Source organism: Pongo abelii, chromosome 10 (assembly GCF_028885655.2).
Source record: "Pongo abelii isolate AG06213 chromosome 10, NHGRI_mPonAbe1-v2.0_pri, whole genome shotgun sequence".
NCBI classification, from domain to species: domain Eukaryota; kingdom Metazoa; phylum Chordata; class Mammalia; order Primates; family Hominidae; genus Pongo; species Pongo abelii.
In genome coordinates, this window is record NC_071995.2 from 103,215,595 (window position 1) to 103,239,746 (window position 24,152).

At 44.5% G+C, this 24,152-nt stretch overlaps 1 protein-coding gene across 2 annotated transcripts in view; it reads left to right on the forward strand.

The window, feature by feature from the left end:
- CHST11 (carbohydrate sulfotransferase 11) overlaps positions 1 to 24,152 on the forward strand; it is a 306,478-nt gene that overhangs the window by 109,042 nt on the left and 173,284 nt on the right. The gene's annotated exons all lie outside the window — the stretch shown is intronic.

Below are 24,152 nucleotides of genomic sequence, written 5' to 3' on the forward strand. Positions count from 1 at the left end.
TTGAAGCCTAGTTCCCTCCCAATATTAAGTCTTGTTAAATCTTGCCTCTTTTTTCCCCAAGTCTGCCTAAGGATAGAATTGTCCAAGATGCAAGTCGGTGATCCTTTGCCAATGTATTTGTATTCGTACATTTTCATATTGCTATCAAGAAATACCCGAGACTGGGTAATTGATAAAGAAAATGAGATTTAATGGACTCACAGTTCTACATGGCTGGGGAGGCCTCACAATCATGGTGGAAGGTGAAGGAGGAGCAAAGGCACATCTTACATGGTGGCAGGCAAGAGAGTGTGTGCAGGGGAACTGCCCTTTATGAAACCATCAGATGTCTTGAGATTTACTCACTATCATGAGAACAGCACAGGAAAAACCCACCCCCATGATTCAATTACATCCCACCAGGTCCTTCTTGTGACATGTGGGGATTATGGGAGCTACAATTCAAGATGAGATTTGGGTGGGGACACAGCCAAACCACATCAGTATTATTTTCCCCTCAATAAGATAATTTGCCATTCACACCTAGGGTGACTCCAGTGGTGGGGACTCAAGGGCTCCCTGGTGGCGAATGGTGGTAGGTGGAGAAACCAGCTGTAGATACCTCTGAATTCCTATCCTGGAAGGGACTTTTGGGACCACCTGGGCAGCCTCCATGTTTTCTAGGATTTTTTTTTTTTTTTTTTGAGACAGTGTCTCGTTCTGTCACTCAGGCTGGAGTGCAGTGGCATGATCTTGGGCTCACTGTAACCTCCACCTCCCAGGTTCAAGCAATTCTCCTGCCTCAGCCTCCCGAGTAGCTGGGACTACATGTACGTGCCACCATGCCAGGCTAATTTCTGTATTTTTAGTAGATACGGGGTTTCACCATGTTGGCCAGGCTGGTCTCAAACTCCTGACCTCAAGTGATCCACCCGCCTCGGCCTCCCAAATTGCTGGGATTACAGGCGTAAGCTACTGTGCCTGGCCTCTAGGACTTTTGTAAATTGTCTACCTGAGTATTAACCCATGGCTCAGGAGGCCCCCAGCACTAAGAGGCTCTATCACCAGTATTTGAGGAGTCTTCAGGCAGCGGGGCAGGGAATAAGAGACAGAGCAAATGCTCCAGGATGAGGAGACCCAGGGGATTTGTGCGGCTCTGGCATCGCCAGCATAGTTGTTAGGAAACCTGGGCTAATTAGGGTGCTCTGTTGTTCTTCTCAGCAGGCCCTTGAAATTGGGCAGACTTCTGGCTCACCTCTTAGAGAGAAAGGAACACTGTGTACCACTTTCTCCCTGTGTTTGCCACAGGGAAATTGCTATGGTTGCTGAGAAGTTGGGACAGAACCTCCAGGCCTGTGCTTACCACGTTTCTTGGGAGAGCAGGGATGGCCCGTGTGGCAGCCACATTCTCACTCCTTTGTGCTTCCCCTTTTGCCTCCATTCCTAGGCCTGTGAATGTTCTAGATTCTCTGGACACACTCAGCCTTCTGGAGTATGTCCAGGCAGCATGACTGTGGCATGCAAAGAACAAGGGCTTGGAAGCCATTCTCTGGCCGTGTGATGTTCATGAGAGTTAACCTGATGACTCTGTGCCTCAGTGTCACTGCTCTAATGGGAATCGAGAATATTCTTCACTGAGAGGTTTTGAGGCTTTATGGTCCCCCATAAATTACTTCTTTCTCTGTTCTTTCCCCTAAGCCCTATCTCAAAGTCTATTCCAGTCCTTGTTGTCACTTGTGTGAAATTCTCCTTTCTCTGTTCTTTCTTCTAAATTGCATCTAGGGGTTGGGTTGGGGGGGCGGTCTGCCTACAAAATGAAAGCCTCTCATAATGGAAATAATTTTAGACTCACACAGAAGTTATTGTGACTCAACAGCTGAACAAAAACGCTTGGTTTCTCATGCTGGGAGACATTCCTCCAACCCCACAGGTCCTGGCAGAGGAGCAACTTTGTGACTTTCACCTGAGGACCTGTGGGGTGTGCTCTCAGGGATTGTGAGGGTGGGTTCTGGAGGGATCTTCTCAACAGACAGCATTGTTCCTCTCTTTGCAGCAGAGGGACTCCTTTGAACCCATGAGTGTGGCCTTTATAACTCAATGCTTGGAATGTTTGAAAGAATAGGTCTTTAGAAAGTCGAAATTACCCTCTGTTTGGGAAATACAAACACCTACAGGTACATACACCTCCCATGTTCCCCTAGTGTGAGTACGGCAGACATCAGTAATGGATCCCACCACCATTCTCTGTGCTGAACCTGAATGGAACCTTAGAATCTTTTCCCCGTAGTGCCTGAGCCTGAGAAAATATATACTTTTATAGTTATAGAAATTGAGACCCAGAGACTTAAGTATCTAGTGTAAGGCAGTCTTCTTGTAAGGTGAATGAATATAAATATATATACACACACATATATATGTAAATTTTATGTTGGCAAGTTTTGCAAATTGTTCCTGATGGAACACCTCCCGCCCAATACATTTAAATCTGAGGTTCTCCATCAGGACCAATTTGCAAAACTTGTTGCTGTCTCTAAGAATGGAGTACACTATCACACTGATAAAGTAGCGTATCCCTTACGCTTGCCAAGTTTGAGCTGCAGGAATATTTGGGAAAATGAGCTGCATGTGTCAGATGGGCCACATCACCTGGAGCAGGCAGAATGCACCTGAGATGGAGGATGACTGACAAGTTGGAACATTTTTTGCTAGGCAAGGAGGTGCAGTTACAAAATATCTGCCTGCTTCAATCAGATCTGGCAGAAAATGCAATCCTTTCCTAGAGGGTAGAGAAACATTTGTTTGAAATGATTAGTTTCTTTTTGGGTAGAAAGGTGTTCCCTGGGTAGATGTTTTATGAGGCTTATGTCTGTCCCTCTCTCCCTGCCTCTTCCTTTATTTCCTTTTGTCCTTTAAGATCCAGCTCCCTCCTCCAGGAATCTTCCCCTCTGCTGCCTGCCCGAAGTACCTCTAGTTTCATTCCTATTGAAACACTTAATTCTGTTCCCAGTGAGAGCCTCACAGCTCCACCTAGCATGAGCTCTCCTGTGAATTTTTTCCTGTGTACCTGACAATGTTGAGCAAGGATCCAGGGCCACACAGCCCATGAGCTGTGTGCAAAGTTTAGAGGTTGCCATGGTCTGAATGTATGTGTATCCCCCACAAACTCAAGTGTTGAAACCTAATCCCTAATGCAAGTATTGGGAGGTGATTACGTCTTGAGGGCTCTGCCTTCATGAATGGAATTAGTGCCCTTATAAAAGAGGCCTGAGGGAGCCTCTTCACCCCTTCTGCCATGTGAGGACACAGAAGACATCACTATTCGGTGCCTTGCCAGACACCGAATCTGCTGTTGCTTTGATCTTGGACTTCCCAGCCTCCAGAACTGTGAGCAATACATTGATAAATTCCTTAGTCTAGTATATTTTGTTATAGCAGCAGGAGTAGACTAAGACAGAGATACCCAGTTTGTCTGTGGATTTGTGGCTTCCCAGGGCAGGTGAGCCTGGAGGAAGGACTCGTATGTGTGTTGTTTTTCTATGCCAGGAGTCAGAGGTTGGGCTGGGTCCCATGATCAGGGCTGCTGTTTAGGGCCAGGGTCTTCCTGTCATCTGGCCTCGTGAATGGCCTGGTGCTCTGCCTGGCGAGAGGAGTCAGGCTCTCCTCTCTTGCTGCAGTGTGTTGTTGCTGCTCTGCTGTCTAGCAGCTACCGTTGCCATGGAGCAGGAAGAGGTACTGTGCCAGTGGCCCCCCTCCCACTGTCCTTGCAACAGCTCCTCTGTCTGCCCCCTTAGCCTTCAGCCCTGCCATGGGATGGGGACAGAGGCGACTGCAGCAGCAAGTGTGGCTGATTTTAATTGATTTCTGCTTGGTACACATTTACTGATGAGCTGTAGGTCAGCAACTTCCAACAGAGCTGAGATGGGAAGAGAATGGCTGGCTGCCTAGTTGCCTCCTGGGACTTTGGCATCTTGGCATTTTACAAATGTGATCATGGGAGCTGCTGATGGGACCTCCCCTAGAGATACAATGACAGCAGCACCTGTCATCTCTACTATTATCTGTAATGTGGCTTGTATTTATCAACTCACTTAAACCTGGAGGCAGTATTATCTCCATTTTACAGATAAGGAAACTAAAGCTCAGAGAGGTTAAGTAACTTGACCAAATTAACACAGTAAAAAAGGGGCAGAGCTGGGATCCATTCCCAGGCAATATGGCTTTATAGTTCATGCTCTTAACCGCTATTTTATACTGCCTCTCTATTTCTAAACTAAAAGTTGAAACCTACCATTGGAGATCTTTAAAAATAAAAGTAGGTCATTAGCTCTTTAAGACAGTCTATGTATGTAGCGACATTTATTAAATACTGACTGAATAAAGTACCTAAGAGTATGCCAGGTACTCTTCTAGTTGCTCTCATGTATTAGCTCATTAATCCCCACAACACTCCTGAGAGGTAAGTATTATTATTTTCATCCCCATTTTGCAGAGGAGAAAACTGAGGCATGGAGAGGGTTAGTATCCACAGTCACAGAGCCAGGATGTGACAGGGTCAGGACTGGAACCCAATTGTCTGGCTCTAGATTCTAAATAACAATAAAACTACTAGCTTATGAAACAAAATTTGACAAACCTCTCAACTTGGTTATTCTGACGGAAGAAATTCTAGGAATAGAGAACCCTCCTGGAGTTACCGTCTTAGTTACTAGAGCTCAATTTGTGAGACTGCATAGCTTTTCAGAATATTTTATATTTTGAATAAAAAAATGCACACAACAAAAACAACCAGATGCATTTGTTCAAAGGAACAATCCTCGGGATTTGTGGACAGTTCACGTCGAGACCAGTGTCTCTTACAATCTCAGTTTTCTGTCCTGAGCAGTTACCTTCAAAACTTAGGGGAAGAGCTCAGAGGACGTCTGAGTCCATTTTGCATCTTCATCACACAGAGCTCTGTGGCTGAGTGCGTCATAGCTCTTAGGTACAGCAGACATATTGGATTGATCAGCAACGGAATTGTTATGCCTGGGGTAAGAACACAATGAAGTGGGGGAGATTCCAAGCTAGGAATTTGGGGCCCAGATTCTAGGGGATGCCTCCAGGGTTTTCAGGCTGCCCCTTCTCCATTGATCTGCCAAGTTTATGGAGCCACAGGGGAATAAGTCCTGCTATTGAAGGTGATGTTGGTGCAGGTGGTATTGGGGTGGCACCATTGACCGTGCTGCACTGGGAGTCCCCAACCCTGGGCTTTCCCTTTTGAGGTTCAGTGTAGGCTCTTGATTCTGCTTCATAATCTTACTTTACAGTTGGAGGAAGAGGACGGGTTGCGAAAGGAACTTCCTTTGCCTGCAGTCAGAGCGCTGGGCCATCTGAACAGCCCCCTCCATGGTCTGCAAAATTTCTAAATTCTGATAGAAACAGTTAGTGGTCTTGACGTATCTGACAACCTACAAAACCAACATGTCCTGGGGTTTGATCTCTCTGGTGGTGTCAGAGGAGTCCAAAGTGAGCATCTGTAAGCTCGGCTGTGATCCAACCTATTTGGGAGGATCTGTATTAAACCAGTGACTGCCCTCCCCACCCCACCTCTACCCCTAAAGGGTTCCATTTCACAAGAGCCAGGCTCAGGTACCTGTTTTTCTCCACCCACACCCTGTTTACTCCTCTCTTCCTCACTGTCTTCGTTGTTGTTCTTGTTGTATATGAAAAAGTCGACTCATTTTTAACATTTCTCAAGCCTCCCCCTCTAGTAGGTGTGCGAACAGCTGTGGATTTTACCATCTGTAAACCTTCCACACTCCAGCAGATACTCTTTCTACCTTTCAGCACTGTGCAGCCCACCCAAGCCACGTGCCTTCTCGGTGTCCCATCTATGCCTCTCTCTGAAATCAGGAACCAAGCTCACTGGTGATGAGCACGGCAGGACCTCAGAAAGAAGCCTACTCCTTTCCTTCCTGCAAGAAAATGTGCCAGGCATTTAGTATTAGGGATACAGAAGTGGAGACACAAGGTTCTTGCCTTCAAGCAACTCGGGAATTTGGAAGGAGTAGCAACATTATTAACAATTGCTACCATTTATTCAGTTTCAGGATATGTGAGCTACTGTGCTTGCTTTTTTTTTTTTTTTTTTTTTTGAGACTGAGTCTCGCCAGGCTAGAGTGCAGTGGCGTGATCTCCGCTCACTGCAGTCTCTTCCTCCCAGGTGCAAGCGAATCTCCTGCCTCAGCCTCCCGAGTAGCTGGGATTACAGGCATGCGCCACCACGCCTGGCTAATTTTGTATTTTTAGTAGAGACGGGGTTTCTCCATGTTGGTCAGGCTGGTCTTGATCTCCCGACCTCAGCTGATCCGCCCACCTCGGCCTCCCAAAGTGCTGGGATTACAGGTCTGAGCCCTGCACCCAGTGACAAACAATATTATTAAGAACAGTGTTGACTGAATGCCTCCAGCATCCCACTTGTCAGTGCTTGTACACACAGGCTTTCAGTTTCCTGAAGTGTTGTGGACACTTTGATCAGAGAGGGTCATGGTTTGTGAGGATCACCACACAAGAGGAAGTGGCAGCTCAGGTCTGATGATGAAGTTTGTCTGACTCCTGACCTTTCTGGCTCCTAACCCCTGGACTGTATCACCTCTCATCAAAACACTGCAAGATGTATTATCAAACCCAGCCACTTGTTAGACTAGAAACAGGAGCTATTAGGAGTGGTGAGAGAGGGCATCCCTGTCTTGTGCCAGTTTTCAAAGGGAATGCTTCCAGTTTTTGCCCATTCAGTATGATATTGGCTGTGGGTTTGTCATAAATAGCTCTTATTATTTTGAGATACATCCCATCAATACCTAATTTATTGAGAGTTTTTAGCATGAAGTGCTGTTGAATTTTGTCAAAGGCCTTTTCTGCATCTATTGAGATAATCATGTGGTTTTTGTCATTGGTTCTGTTTATATGCTGGATTATGTTTATTGATTTGCGTATGTTGAACCAGCCTTGCATCCCAGGGATGAAGCCCACTTGATCATGGTGGATAAGCTTTTTGATGTGCTGCTGGATTCGGTTTGCCAGTATTTTATTGAGGATTTTTGCATCGATGTTCATCAGGGATATTGGTCTAAAATTCTCTTTTTTTGGTTGTGTCTCTGCTAGGCTTTGGTATGAGGATGATGATGATGCTGGCTTCATAAAATGAGTTAGGGAGGATTCCCTCTTTTTCTATTGATTGGAATAGTTTCAGAAGGAATGGTACCAGCTCCTCCTTGTACCTCTGGTAGAATTCGGCTGTGAATCCATCTGGTCCTGGACTTTTTTTGGTTGGTAAGCTATTAATTATTGCCTCAATTTCAGAGCCTGTTATTGGTCTATTCAGAGATTCAACTTCTTCCTGGTTTAGTCTTGGGAGGGTGTATGTGTCGAGGAATTTATCCATTTCTTCTAGATTTTCTAGTTTATTTGCGCAGAGGTGTTTGTGGTATTCTCTGATGGTAGTGTGTATTTCTGTGGGATCAGTGGTGACATCCCCTTTATCATTTTTTATTGCATCTATTTGATTCTTCTCTCTTTTCCTCTTTATTAGTCTTGCTAACGGTCTATCAATTTTGTTGATCTTTTCCAAAAAACCAGCTCCTGGATTCATTGATCTTTTGAAGGGTTTTTTGTGTCTCTGTCTCCTTCAGTTCTGCTCTGATCTTAGTTATTTCTTGCCTTCTGCTAGCTTTTGAATGTGTTTGCTCTTGCTTCTCTTGTTCTTTTAATTGTGATGTTAGGGTGTCAATTTTAGACCTTTCCTGCTATTCAACATAGTGGTGGAAGTTCTGGCCAGGGCAATCAGGCAGGAGAAGGAAATGAAAGGTATTCAATTAGGAAAAGAGGAGGTCACATTGTCCCTGTTTGCAGATGACATGATTGTATATCTAGAAAACCCCATCGTCTCAGCCCAAAATCTCCTTAAGCTGATAAGCAACTTCAGCAAAGTCTCAGGATACAAAATCAATGTGCAAAAATCACAAGCATTCTTATACACCAATAACAGACAAACAGAGAGCCAAATCATGAGTGCACTCCCATTCACAATTGCTTCAAAGAGAATAAAATACCTAGGAATCCAACTTACAAGGGACATGAGGGACCTCTTCAAGGAGAACTACAAACCACTGCTCAACGAAATAAAAGAGGATACAAAGAAATGGAAGAACATTCCATGCTCATGGGTAGGAAGAATCAATATCATGAAAATGGCCATATTCTCCAAGGTAATTTATAGATTCAATGCCATCCCCATCAAGCTACCAATGACTTTCTTTACAGAATTGGAAAAAAACTACTTTAAAGTTCATATGGGACCAAAAAAGAGCCTGCATTGCCACGTCAATCGTAAGCCAAAAGAACAAAGCTGGAGGCATCACGCTGCCTGACTTCAAACTATACTACAAGGCTAGAGTAACCAAAACAGCATGGTACTGGTGCCAAAACAGAGATATAGACCAATGGAACAGAACAGAGCCCTCAGAAATAATGCCGCATATCTACAACTATCTGATCTTTGACAAACCTGACAAAAACAAGAAATGGGGAAAGGATTCCCTATTTAATAAATGGTGCTGGCAAAACTGGCTAGCCATATGTAGAAAGCTGAAACTGGACTCCTTCCTTACACCTTATACAAAAATTAATTCAAGATGGATTAAAGACTTAAATGTTAGACCTAAAACCATAAAAACCCTAGAAGAAAACCTAGGCAATACCATTCAGTACATAGGCATAGGCAAAGACTTCGTGTCTAAAACACCAAAAGCAATGGCAACAAAAGCCAAAATTGACAAATGGGATCTACTGAAGCTAAAGAGCTTCTGCACAGCAAAAGAAACTACCATCAGAGTGAACAGGCTACCTACAGAATGGGAGAAAATTTTTGCAATCTACTCATCTGACAAAGGGCTAATATCCAGAATCTACAATGAACTCCAACAAATTTACAAGAAAAAAACAACCCCATCAACAAGTGGGCGAAGGGTATGAACAGACACTTCTCAAAAGAAGACATTTATGCAGCCAAAACACATATGAGAAAATGCTCATCATCATTGGCCATCAGAGAAATGCAAATCAAAACCACAGTGGGATACCAACTCACACCAGTTAGAATGGTGATCATTAAAAAGTCAGGAAACAACAGGTGCTGGAGAGGATGTGGAGAAATAGGAACACTTTTACACTGTTGGTGGGACTGTAAACTAGTTCAACCATTGTGGAAGTCAGTGTGGCGATTCCTCAGGGATCTAGAACTAGAAATACTATTTGACCCAGCCATCCCATTACTGGGTATATACCCAAAGGACTATAAATCATGCTGCTATAAAGACACATGCACACGTATGTTTATTGTGGCACTATTCACAATAGCAAAGACTTGGAACCAACCCAAATGTCCAACAATGATAGACTGGATTAAGAAAATGTGGCACATATACACCATGGAATACTCCGCAGCCATAAAAAATGATGAGTTCATGTCCTTTGTAGGGACATGGATGAAGCTGGAAACTATCATTCTCAGCAAACTATTGCAAGGACAAAAAACCAAACACCACATGTTCTCACTCATAGGTGGGAACTGAACAATGAGAACACCTGGACACAGGAAGGGGAACATAATACATGGGGGCCTGTTGTGGGGTGGGGGTAGGGGGGAGGGATAGCATTGGGAGATATACCTAATGTAAATGACGAGTTAATGGGTGCAGCACACCAACATGGCACATGTATACATATGTAACAAACCTGCACGTTGTGCACATGTAGCCTAAAACTTAAAGTATAATAAAAACGAAAAAAAAAGAAAAAAGAGCTATTAAAAATGACTGTAGAGGCTGGGCGTGGTGACTCACGCCTATAATCCCAGCTCTTTGGGAGGCCAAGACGGGTGGATCATTTGAGTTCACTAGTTCAAGACCAGCCTGGCCAACATGATGAAACCCCATCTTTACTAAAAACACAAAGAAATGAGCCGGCATGGTGGCATGCACCTGTAATTTCAGCTACTCAGGAGGCTGAGGCACAAGAATCACTTGAACTCAGAAGGCAGAGGTTTCAGTGAGCCGAGATTGCGCCACTGCACCCCAGCCTGAGTGATAGAGTGAGATCCTGTCTCAAAAAAAAAAAAAAAAAAAAAAAAGACTGTAGGACCACAGGCCCACAGGCATAAACTGGGATGATCCCAGGGTGACGGGGCTTTGTGTTTGCCCTAAACAGGATGCACAATCCAGTAAACAGGTATTTTCTGAGTGTCTGCTGTGTGCCAGACAGTGTTCTTGCTATGAACAGAAGAGGCCCCAGGAGCTTGTCATTGAGGGATGCAGGAGGAACTAGGGACAGGGACGAGGCCATGTCGGGTGGGGACAGTGCTCTGAGGAAGACATGCAGGGTAGTGGCATTGCAGGGGTGAGGGTGCCAGGAAGGCCTCCGCGAGTCCTCTGTGATAATCTGGGTGAAGGGGGTCTTAACTTAGACAACTGAAAGGCAAAGAAAGGCCTGGGAGCAGGAACATGTGTCCGTTTGAAGGAAATTTCCTGGGTGTGTTCTGAGTGAGCTGCTGAGTGGCCAGCAGGTGCTGTTCTGTGGGGTTGGGTGGAGTGCAGGCTGCAGCCTGGCCTGCGTGAGCCAGCTGTCGGGGTAAAGGCTGCCGAGCCACAGAGTGGTCCCCTTCTGAAGGAGGCTGTTCTGTAGGCAACAGGGTTGGAGGCCACTGCTTCATCAGAAGGGCCCATCCTGCCCTTCCCTACTTCAGCAGTGCTCAGAAATTGCTTATCGGGGTATTCCTTGGTCTCTGCCTGGGGAGTAGATGAACTCAACATTGTAAATAAAAGGGTTAGCTTCTTCAAAATTCATTCTTGTCTTCTATTGTTAGAAACCAAAGCTCGTGCACGAATGCCACCCACCCTGTGATTACAAACCATGGCCCTCGGGTGGGTGGGTGGCATGTGTGCATGAGCTTTGGTCTCTAAAATAGAAGTGTGAGAACTGTTCTCTCTTATGCCTGTTCCCTCCCAAGTACAGTATATCCACGTCAACTTACTCACAGGCGTGATGGTGGTTCACGTTAAGTATTCACTGTGCTGCTCAGTGGCAGGAGAGCTTTTCTTGCCTTAGCCCACTGTATCCTCCCAGGAACTCTATGAACTAAGTACTGTGTTTATTCCTACTTTCAAGATGTGGAAGCTGAGACCCAGAGAGGTGAAACCGAAGGAGCCCAAGGTCACACGCTTGGGAGAACAAGGGCTGGAATCCCTGACACGGTGGGCCTAGCGGAAGCCAGGGCAGGTATTAGCAGGCCCATTTTGCAGAGGGGAAGACTGAGGTGCAGTGATGCAAAATGTGTGGTGGAGGGCTGGGCCTGGAATCTGGGAGTTCTGGTTCCGGGTGACCGTCCACTAGAAAGGGAAAGGTGGCAGAACCATATATATGAGCCCGTTACTTGTTCAAGGACTTGGTCAGGGGCCTCACAGAACTTGGAGAAGAGCAACGGACTCTTCAGAGAAGTTCTTCAGAGAAGGGCTCTGAACTGGAGAGCAAGAGCTGGGAGCACCTCCTATGGCTGTAGTCTCTGGTCATTTCCAAAGCCCGTGAGAAGGCTGCATTTGGCCAGCCACCCACTTCCATTTAGCCAGGGCCTTTAATTCGTTCCCAAATCCTTAAAAATCACCTGGAACGTGTTTAAAAGGGCAGATTTCTGGGCCTCGAGATAGGCCTATTGAATCCGGATCTGGATTTTGGGGGCCTAGGACTCTGCATTGACACCACCCCAGGCTGCCCTGAGGGACATTCATGTTCCTCCAAGATTCGTGTTGCCATTAAGGGATGGAGGAGGAACTGGGGACAGGGACGAGGCCATGTCGGGTGGGGACAGTGCTCTGAGGAAGACATGCAGGGTGGTGCCATTGCAGGGGTGAGGGTTCCAGGAACATTCATGTTGGAGAATCCCTAGACCTCGGTACTAAGACTCCAGAGGGGTGGAAATGACTGTGGGTTCAGTCTAATGCTTCAGGTGGGGTGCTTCAACAAAAGACCATGGTCACTCAGGGCCAGGGGTAAAGGTTATTATCATCAGCCCCAGATACTTTGGGGACGTGCTGGAAATATCTCCCTGACAGAGTGTTTCTGTTTTGCACCAGTATGACTCGTGTATCTGAGGGCTGCAGCCCTTCATTTTTTTTTTTTTTGGTATTTAAGAAAATGGTAAAATACACATAACATAAAATTTACCATTTTAACCATTTTTAGTGTACAGTTCAGTGGCGTGAAGTACATTCACGTTGTGTTCATGCAGCCCAAACTTGAGAGCTCCTTTTGGAACACTCCAGGAAGAAAGGGCTGTGTACACACTAGTTGCTTAATAAGTGCTTTCAGATGACAGTGGGGTGGTGGGATTATCGGAGTGGTAGGCTACATTATCATGGATTAAGTAAGCATTCCCACGCTGTACTTTCTTAGGCAACTTAACTTCAGTCTGTAATGCTGAAGCAGACACTAGTGAGCTATGTTTAACACTTCATTTCTATTTCTGGGTGAAGCAGGATGATGAGTTCATTGTCTGGTCAATGCCAAGGGCAACTTCCCCTGCTTTCCTAGGCTCCCATGGCAGAATAGAGGATATCTGTGAAAAATCCAAATTTTCTTCCTATGTGTGTGTCGGGTAAGGGCAGCCCACAGTTATGACTGGGACTCCAGTTTCAAATGCCGCTGACTCAAGACCGATCTGGTTGAGAACCAGACAAATGGGCCTTTTTATACTTAAGAGGAGATTTTTCTTACCACGTGTCAACAAAAGATCTGTAGACAATCTTGTTATACATTTCACACCGCTGACTTCATAAGTATAACAGCACTCACGACCCATTTACATTTTTTGGTGTATTTGGGTTTATTTCTGTGGTTACCATGCACTGAGGGAAGTCCACAAAAGCCAGCCTGTTCAGGGCTGGAGCATGGTGCCAGTGGAATTTTGGTGAACTTCACAGAGATAGAAGGGAGTGGGCTGGGAGGTGCAGAAGCACTGAATTTTGCAGCTGGAAGGAATCTTATATAGACTAAATCCCCCCTTATTTATAGATGAGGATATGAAGACCCAGAAACGGGGTGGTTCTGACCTAAGGTCACATCGCTGGTTAGGATCTCAGCCCATCACTGACTTCCTGGTCTCCAGACCCATTGACTTGCCACTGCTCAGATCTTCCCAGTCCTTGAACCCTGAGTTCCATTGAACTAGATGCCTTGTAATATAATACACCTAACGATAAGTTTTCCTGAATTGAATATTCTTTCGAAAATCATTTATAGATTTGGTGACGTCTCCATTTTTCTTTTCCTGCATTTGGGTAGAATCAGTCTTTGTCTCTGAGCAGATCTTTCTGTTTGAGTGTCTTTCCTAAGATCTTTATCTTTCTGGTTGCATTTTCAGAACCCCCCGCCTCTATTGTGATGAGAGCCCTGGGTACGTTGGCTGTCTCTCTGCGATGGCAGCACGGTTTGAAAAGTGGAGAATTGAGTCATCAGCTTTCTGGCGTGGTTTATTCTGTCCCAGAATCCCTAAGTGCTGTCTGATACTATTTAGTCACTGTCCTTGCAGTGTGAAAAGTGATTCACATGTAAGCCATGGAAAGCACTCAGCAAGCTCTCTGAGATAGGAATTCTTGAGGAGGCAAAAGCCAACAGTGTTAATTGGAGATAGAGAGATAGGAGTTCTTGAGGAGGCCATGAAAAGCCAACAGTGTTAATTGGAGATAGATTGCCATGTGAGAGCCAAACCCCTCATGTTCTCAGGTAAAAGCTAGGAAAATGTTAGGCTCTTGTGACACACAATTGTCACAGCTTCAAAGCTGGATTAATTAACTCACTTAATGCAAGATGTTTGTTGAGGTCCTATTTTGGGCCTGGCCCTACTCAAAGTAGAAAATACAAAAAGCAACTTGATGCTGTCTTTGACCAGAAGAAGCCATGAGAAGGTGTCCAGGTACTTATCAAGGGGCTTGGTTACATGTCCCTGTTTCCTTGTTACCCTTAAGGAATGAGAGAGAGATGCTTGAAGAAGAGCAGAAGCTCTGCTTGCCCTTTAAGCTTGGCGAGGGTTGGGTCTGTTTCCCCTCCTCCATTCCTGGGCTCCTAGTACCATGTGGATGCTCAGTGAATATCTGCTCTTTCTTTTTAGCCTTCATATGGGAGGCAATTGTTGTGTAGAGGGAATAAGACTAGACTTGGGTCCAGTTTACCTGGGTTGAAGTCTTTGCCCCATCACTTTACTCTTGTCCCTGGACAAGTCACTTGATGTTGCCGGGCCCCCATTTTTGTTGCATCAATAGAGTGGAGATGCTAGCGATCGATCTCGTGACCTTGGGGGCATCACTTAACCTCCCTGACCTTGGATTTCTCATCTTTAAAATGAGGGACAGTGAAGATGAGTGTGGAGCACGTGTCAGAACAGACAGTGAAACAGGCATTCATTATTATCATTCCCATGTCAGAAATGGGCTACTATCTTACTGTTTTATCTCAAATGAAATTTCAAGAGAATGATACATTGCAACGTGGGTAACTTTCATTTGTCAATGTGTGGATGTGCCGCCCCCCTACCCGGGGTGTATTCCTCAGCAACCCGGCAGGGGAGGGCACATCCACACATTGCCTGCTTTAAATCTGTTGCCCGCTCTAATTGTGTAGCCCCACTACACCCAACCAGCTTGTATCCCAGAGATGAAAGGTAATTTGAATAACTGTTTAAGCCAAAACGTAATTGGAGATAAAAGCTAAATGTCTAAGGTCTAGCAGTATCAAGATGACCAGAAGTGATGCATTGGATCCTCTGCTGCTTCTGAATCATCTGGGTTAATTACTGTACTCTCCACCAGCTTTGGTCATCAAGGAGCACACAGAATCATTGCTTATAATTGAAGACTGTGGACAACGATCACATAAGATCATCCCTAAGTTACCAGTCCCTTTTATTCTAATGGACATTTGAAGAAAAAGGCCTGAACTTTCAATAAAAGCGTCATCTTTTTGCTTTCAAGGCCTTTCAGCTATTTCATTAGGGGATTGAAGCCAGACATCATTTGTGAATTTCCCCCTGCATTTGGGGAATGGGGGATAGAATATGTTTTGTGGTTTTTGTTTACAAGAAGGAAGATTTCAGGCTTGAGCTGGAGTATGAAAGGAAATTGAAACTAAAGATTGGGTTCTGGATTTGACTAAAGTTTCTAATATTGTTCAGCCACAATAAAACCAAAAGCATTCACTGTATGCTCTGGCTGATATAATAAAGCATGGGCATTTAAGAAAAGGGTTAATTAGGTCAATTAGATTAGATGTTAGGCTGCCTGTTTCTAAATACCATGGGATTTAATTTATTTCAGTGGAGCTTTAAGCCCTCATGCATGGTAGACATGTTGATTATGGATAAATTAAAGGAAAAATAAATGAATATTCAGTATGTCAGACACAATCAGAGAATGGTAGAAAAATATGTAACTTAACTTTCAACCTCTATAACAGCTAGGATTGTGCCCCATGCAAAGCTTCCTGGAAGTTTGGGAGCCCAATTTTTTCTCTCTGCTTCTTGTAATTTACTTCTAGGATATAGCTGGGCCAGGAGGATTTTGTCAAGAAATGGGTGCTCAGTCTTCTGAGGCTCCATACTTCAGTTGGAAGGAAGGGGAATTTTCATACTTCTTGTTTTCTTTTTTTGTAGAGATGGGGTTTCAAGTCCAGGCTGGTCTTGAACTCCTGGCCTCAAGCAATCCTCCCGCCTTGGCTTCCCAAAGTGCTGGGATTAAAAGCGTGAGCCACTGCACCCAGCCTGGGTTTTCATATTTCTTATAATTGTCTTAGAATTCTCAGTTCCAATACACTCATCGTGAAAGGCAAGTGAAGCCTTGAATATTGATGTTTATTGAGATTAGGACAAAGTGAAAGGCAAAAATCTGAGTGCCTTTTCCACCTTTCCTGGTGTTTTTCTGGCCCTCCTGTTCTGTTCTGATTTCTGTCCCTGAACCCCTGATCTTGGACATGCAGGAGCTACTTCTCCCATCAGCCTTTTCTGAGTAGAACCTCTGATAAACGGATGCTTCTTGCATCCTTACCTTTGTGGACTTTGGGCTCTGATCCCAAGGGTGTTGGCCTTCATTAGCTTCAGGGTGTTGACTTTCATTAACTTCTGCTGGGGGAACAACCTCAAGCTTGGCCAGGTGGCAGATATCTGGAAGTCTTCATGACATGCTAATATTTGTTGAGATATTAGTACTATCTATGTTTATATATGTATATCTGTGTATATGATTCAAGCACAACTGTGTCAACTGTTTAACAAAGTTTTATGGGAGAAAGCTTGATAATTGAGAAAATTTTATCCCTATTTATTTATTTGAACCACAACTTCTTGTAGTTTTTCAGACTTTGAGAAAGCTGGTTATGATTTGATGTAGTGGCCAAACATTGGAGAGTGACTGGAAACCGTTGATTTAAAGGAACACTGCCTGGGATTTCTGGCCTCAGCGAAGGCTGAGGCAGTTATTTGGTGGGCGGGAGGGTGGGGAGGGTCTTTCTGGGTACTGCTGAAGACCCCTACCTCGGTCTAACCTGACAGAGATTTCCCCAGCTGTTCATGACATCCAGGGCAGTGATCTTGGCTGTGTGAGGAGTGGCTTGGGCACAGGTGCTCTCAAAGGGCCTGTTACCCTGGAGCTGCCTGCCTGCATCTTAGCAAGCCCTCTCTTTGGGTGCAGCCTCAGAAGGCACAGGGCATTTTGATGCTGTGGCACTTTGCCATTTGAATTTGAGGAGATTTGTCTTGGCTTGGAAAACAAAGCATTCAACTTGCAGCAAATTAAAAGAAAAAGGAAGAGAAGTTGAGAACAAACACTCCATCCAGGAGTTTGGGCTTTGAGATAGGGATGGGGATGGGACAGAGGGAGGTGGAAAGGAAGTAAGGGATGCACTACGTCATTATCATCAGCATCATCATTATATCCTTATTTCATTCAGTCTAAGAAGACTATGGTTGTAGGATGCATTCTTATTTCAGAGAAATTGAAATATGGAAATGTGCACCTGAGAGTTGTGGCAGCCAATGCACTCAGTGCTTTCCGCTCACGTCCTCCTCTTAGTAACTATCAGGCAGGTTCTCTCATTATTTCCATCTTATTGGTGAGCAAACTGAGATGCGGGGGGTTAAGAAGCTTGCAGAAGATCACTCTGCTGGCTAGTGGAGGGGCCAGCATTTGAGGCAGGAATTCTAACACCCTTAGAGTCTACACTTGGCTACGGTGCTCTGCTCCTGAGCATTGAAATCAGTGTTGGGGTAGTCATGTGTGTGTGCGTGTGTTTGTGCTGGAAGACTTTGATGTCAACATTTTGACCAGATGTGTCAGACAGATATGTTGCCCCTACCCCATTACCTTTACTGAGTTACTTAAACCCCAGGCCCTTGTTTTCATGTTATTATCTTTACTAAGGGATGCAACTGGAGTTTAAGTTCTTTCTGCGCATTCCACCTCCCCTCTGCACGCCCTCCTCATGGGGCCAGTCACTCTTGGGAACACTCAGAGATAATAAACATTTCCCTGCTGTATCATCCTAGAGGATATGTCATTTATTAACTGTGTACTGTTGGCAAGAACCTCTCTGCACTTGTTTCCTCATCTGTATGATAGAAATAATACATCTCGGGATGGTAGTGAGGAAGGGAGGGTTATATAAAATGACTTTCACTGAAGTGCCTGCCTGGCATTCAGCATTGTATAGAGCCGTAACTCCAAATGTCTTCTGCTTGTACCTGTTTCCCTTCTCCCCGAGTCACCCAGATCACAGGTGGCCACAAGCTCTGAACTGGAACTGTTTCTAACACATCTGGCTGCTTCCCCTAGAGACAGACATGCAAATAGCTTCATATCCTCTTGTAGCTGTAACCATTTGCAGACACCTTATTGTCGTACAGCTTTTTAATTTGCCTGCACAAATAGACATGCCTGGCCAACTTGGAGGGAATTTTAATATCTAAGTGTGGCCACATACATATGTGTTGTGTACTGGGGCGATGCCTTCCTGCTTATCAAGGCAACAGAAATCTTGTACATGGTTTTCTTAGTTTCTGGATAAAGATGGGACCTTGTCTCCATTTTGTCATAACACTTTTTTATTTTTAGTTTAAGATGAAACCCCCCTCAAAATTGTGAGTGTTTCCCTGGATTTCCCTGGGGGAAAAACCACTACAGTGGCTTTGATTCTTTTTCCCCTCCTTGGGATCATTCTGATCCCATTCCATATCTTTGGAGGGTCTATGGAATGGGGCTCAGCTTTGCATCTTGGATTCACAAGAAGGGAAGCAGGGAGTGAGGGAGATTGGGGGACCATGGGCGTGTTTCATCAGATGCAGCTCCAATGGCCTTTTCCCTCTGACCATATTTCAACAACCACACTTGACACACAGCCTAGCTTCCCCCAAAGCTCACATGTGCACCTCTGCCCCTGTCTGGGGCTTCCCCTATTCATTTTCAGATCTATTCTGACACCTGCTTTTATCTCCCTCACCCCTTCAGCACTTCTTGATGGCAGCAACTTAAGTTATACTTAAGCATCCTATATTCCTAAAATATTCAGAAATTAAACAAATGCCTTGTGCTCTCTGTTTTCAAAGATCTTTTTTTTGTTTTGTTTTGTTTTGTTTGTTTTGTTTTTTTTTTTTTGAGATGGAGTCTCACTCTGTCACCCAGGCTGGAGTGCAGTGGCGAGATCTTAGCTCACTGCAACCTCTGCCTCCCGGGTTCAAGCAAGTCTCCTGCCTCAGCCTCCTGAGTAGCTGGGATTACAGGCATCTGCCACCACACCCAGCTAATTTTTGTATTTTTAGTAGAGATGGGGTTTCACCATGTTAACCAGGCTGGTCTCAAACTCCTGACCTCAAGTGATCCGCCCTCCTCGGCCTCCCAAAGTGTTGGGATTATAGGCTTGAGCCACCGCACCCCGTCCAAAGATCCCTTGAGTAAAAATATTCACATCAGTGGCTGCAGATAGAAAATTGTTTGGTTTTTATTGGGGAAATTCCAACTCTTTGTTTAGAACTTCCCTGATTTTCAGTAGCATCTCTAACAGAGTTGATTTGGATATGGCATTGTGTTGAGTCATCATTTTTAGTGGGAAGACTACTATACAACGTGAAAGAAAGTGTAAAAGCTACTCTATTCTAACAAAATTGTTTTCTTTTTCTTTTCTTTTTTTTTTAGACAGAGTCTTAACTCTGTCACCCAGGTTGGAGTGCAGTGGTAGAATCTAGGCTCACTGCAACTTCTGCCTCCCGGGTTCAAGCGATTCTTGTGCCTCAGCCTCCCCAGTAGCTGGGACTACAGGTGTACACCACCATACCTGGCTAATTTTTGTATTTTTAGTAGAGATGAGGTTTCAGCACATTGGCCAGACTGGTCTTGAACTCCTGACCTCAGATGATCCCCCTTCCTCAGCCTCCCACAGTGCTGGGATTACAGGCATGAGCCACCATGCCCTGCCTGTTTTCACTTTTATATGCTGTCTTTTGTATGTGTATGTGTATTTACACAACCAAGGTCCCGATCCACATAATATTTTGAATTCTGTTGCTTTAACTTAAACTCCATTTTCATGTCTTCATGTTATTACTTTTAATAACAGCAGCATTTTTCGATTGGTACAAGATTATAGGAATAATTTCATAAATGATAGTTCATATCCTAGAGTGTTTCCAATTTTTGGCCACTAGAAGGGAAATTCTATAGCAAACATCTTTGTGCATTCATCTTTTAGTTTCTGTTGGATTAATCCCTTGGTGTAATTTCCCAAGAGGGAAATTGCCGGATTTGAAGGGTGTAAACATCTTCATGGCTCCAGTAATGCAGTGCACGTGGGGATATTTTTAAAATCAGTGTTCTCTCTGTTGGCATCTTGTGCCAGAAAAATGTCAGAAGAAAATAATACAAATGAACAATTAAAAAGCAATCCCCATCTTTAACTCTTAAAAATATGGAAATGAAATAGGGGTTTGGGTCCATGGCTGCTGCCTTGGAAGCCCCAGCTCTGTTACTGCAGGCATGCCTTTCCTTGGGGGAGAGATCAGTCTTTCCAACTATCTTTGCTTCTGGAGAAAAGACTCTCACAGTGCTTGTTCAACAGCCCCACTTCAGCCTCCTGCACTTGCCTCGTACACACCTTGAGCAATGCCAAAGCGCTTAGGCCTCCAACATACGTCATCAACGCCTTCTGTCTGTTAACTGTGCAACAGCTCCTCTCTGATTTGTGAAATAATTTTGTGTCCACAGATTAATGTGTATGTATTAAAACAGCGAGATTTTGGGTTGGAATAGAACAAGGTTTTGAGATACTCTCAAATAATTAGAAAGACAAGGGAGTGGACAGTTAGAAATGGAAACTAATTATGGCTTATTGAGCACTTACCTTGGGCCACACCCTGCTCCAAACACTGACATGGATGAACTTATTCAGTCCCCACAACAACTCTACTAGGTAGGCAAATTGTTCTCCCCATTTTACAGGTGAGATAACTGAGGCCAAGAGATTGAGTATCTTGTCAAGGACATACAAGATGGGAACCCATGTGTATCAGTTTGCTAGGGCTGCCATGACAAATTCCCACACACTAGGTGGCTTTAAACCACAGAAATTTGTTCTCCCACAGTTCTAAAGGGAGACCAGAGGTCCAAAATCAAGGTGTCAGCAGGGCCGTGTTCCCTCTGAAGGCCCTAGGGGAGAATCCCTCCTTGCCTCTTCCTGGCTTCCGGTGGCTCCCAGCAATCCTAGGCATGTCCTGGCCTGTAGCTGCATCACTTGAATCTCTGCCTCTGTCTTCCGTGGCCCTCTTCCCTGTGTGTGTCTCTGTGGGTCCTCTCCTCTTCTCATAAGGACACTAGTCTGACCTCACTTAATTTAACTCATTATCTCTGCAAAGACTCTATTTCCAGAGGTCACCTTATGAGGTTCCCAGTGGATATGTATTTGGAAGGGACACTGTGCAATCCACTATATCACGGTCATAGCATGTCACAGTGGATTGTACACTGCAATCCACAGTTGCAGTTCCCCAGTGGATATGAATTTGGGAGGGACACTGTGCAGTCCACTGTACCATGGTCATAGCCAGGACCTGTTCCTGCCTTCTAGGACAAGAGTGGAGAAAAGGGAAAGAAAGCAGAAGCCTGGGTAGGCTCAGGGTTTGCCCAGGTGCTCTTGAATGGACAAAGAATGGGCGAAAATCCCTTGGGCTTTTAAAAGGTTGTGTGGCCGGGAGGGACTGGAGCCCTGGGCGAGATGCCTGCCCGAGTGAGGTGGGGTTGCCGGGCACAGTCAGACTGTGTGAAGACTGTGTGAGTGTGAGATTATCCTGGACAGAGCTAAACAGCTTTCTGGACTCAAGGGGAGGAGGCAGGTTTGGAGTTCATGCCCCGCCATGCTTGAGTAGCTTAAATAAAGGTTACCTGGACTATTTCCTTTCTCAAGCAGCTACATTACTCTGTCTCTGAAGCCGTGGGGGAACCCCAGAGGCAGACATCAGCGTGTCCAGGTTGTAAAATCAGACTTGGAGCACCAGGCAGGGGAGAAAGCACTTCGGCATGTTTTCTGCCTCACTGCAAAATAAATGTATAAGCATTCCAGGGAAACTGCAGGGAGAGGGGAACATTCTTCAGCAGGCGAGGAAGGATAAATGCAAAGTAAACGTATAAGGCTTATAATTACTCATTTGAAGTGTGTAATTAATATGATCTGTGTTGCAGTGCTGTCTCTCTTGTTTTATTTAAGTGAACATAAAATATAATTTATGAGGACTTCCCCAGGTTAACTGCCAATATCAATTCCTTGAACTGCGTTTTTTCCACAGCGTCTTAAGTTTCTCAGCATTAAAGTTCTTCTACTACTGTGGGGGTTTTCAGGGACAATTTATGCTGAGGTTTGGGGTAGGGGCTGGTTCTCCTTTACCCCAGACACTCACACTCTCCGCGCCGTAGGCCAGCCTGAAGATGCCAATTCCTATTAATTATCTTCTCTGTTAATGTGAGGTCTTTTTCATGTCACTGTGATGATAGTTGTATACAGAAAAGGCTTCTAATAAAATTAAACTCACAAATCTAGGAAGCTACCTTTAAACTTAGAATCTTACTCTTCTATTCATAAGCCTTTAACAGATACATTTAGGGTAGCCTTTAATTAATATTTGGTCCTTTAACACACTTAATCTTCTGATAACAATTTAAATTGCATTTAAAATGTCATCTATTTATAGTTATTTTTGAATACTTCATTTGCCCAATTAATGAACAAGCATTTATTTATTCATTTGTTTATTTTGAGATAGGGTCTCACCCAATTGCCCAGACTAGGGTGCAGTGGCAGGATCCTGGCTCACTGCAGCCTCAACCTCCTGGGCTCAAGCAGTCCTCCCACTTCAGCCTCCCCAGTGGCTGGGACTACAGGTGTGCACCACCACACCTTGGTGGTGTTTGTATTTTTTGTAGAGATGGGGTTTTGTCCTGTTGCCCAGGCAGGTCTCGAACACCTGGGCTCAAGCAATCCACCCGCCTTAGCCTTCCAAAGTGCTGGGATTACATGTGTTCACCATCCTGCCCCGGCACAAGTATTTACATAATAGAAATCTAATACCTCAAACTTAGAAATATGGTGGATCTTAAGATTTATTTATTTATTTATTTATTTATTGTTTCAGACTCTTCAATTCGTTAGAGATTAAGTTTGTTTTTTGTTTTTTGAGATGGAGTCTCACTTTGTTGCCCGGGCTGGAGGAGATTAAGTTTTTAAAATGCTCTAGTATTATATATAAACTTAGATTTCAGCTTAAAATTTCAAATCAAATAAATTGTTCAATTAAGTCTTTCATATTGTATTGCAATGTAGATCTATTCAAAGAGATCTATTCAAAATCTTGAAAATGTTAATATTATGGGTTGATTCTTAAACATCTCTATACTTATTTTAAAAAGTCTTATTGAAATACTATTTACATGTAAAATTCACCCACTTTAAGTGTAGAATTCAATGAATTTTAGCATATTTATAGAGCTGTACAGCATCCCCACAGTCTAATTTTAGAACATTTCCATCACCCTAGAAAGAAACTCTGTGTCTATTTATTGTCACTTGCCATCCCCACCCCTGGCCTTAGGCAATTGCTGGTCTACTTTCTGTGTCTATGTACTTACCAGTTCTGGACATTTTTTGCACTTCATTTGAAATCATCCTAGGTTTTTAAGAAAACAATTTTGGCATCTCAAACAATACTGGGGTCACCTTCTCAAGCCACTTTTCGGGTTACAGTCTCAGAAGGCTGAAACTGCTTTCTTCAGAGCTGAGCTCTGCTCTGAGTGGGTTCCTGCAGCCTGTGACCCAGACTTGAGTCACAGACTGGCTCATTCCAATGTCTTGCCGCCAAAGACCAGACCCACCCAGGTGGCTTCGTTATGTCTTGATTCCTTCCTTGCCTGTCCTCGGGCTCACAAACAGCTTTAAGACTTAGTTAAGCTGACTGAAGTCCATCCCGGCGATGTTTGACCTAAGGTCACTGTTCTGAAGTTCTGTACTTGACAGCCATGCTCCATTGCCCACCTGCCATCCTTACAGCACCAACTTGGAGGCCACCAGCCAACCTGCTCACCAGCAGCCTCTGGGCTCCGCCTCAGGGTGTTGCTCCATGTCCCAGCAAAACAGCTTAAAAAGCAAAACCGCAGCCAGGAGTTGCATAGATACCTGAACACCCGTGTTCATAGCAGCATGAGTCACGCTGGCCAGAAGGTGGAAGCAATCCTAATGCCCATCAGTGGATGAATGGATAGTGGTATGTATGATGGGATATTATTCAGAATAATAATATGTCAGAATAAGGAAATTCTCATACATCCTACAACATGGATGGACTTAGAAGACATTACGCTAAGTGAAAAAAGCCAGACACGAAAGGACAGACACTGTATGATCCTACTTGTATGAAGTACTTAGAATATTCTAATTTAGCTAGGTTTGGTGGCTCACATCTGTAATTCCAGCACTTTGGGAGGCCAAGGTGGGTGGATTGCTTGAGTCCAGGAATTCAAGGCAAGCCTGGGCAACACGGTGAAACCCATCTCTATTAAAAAGTCAAA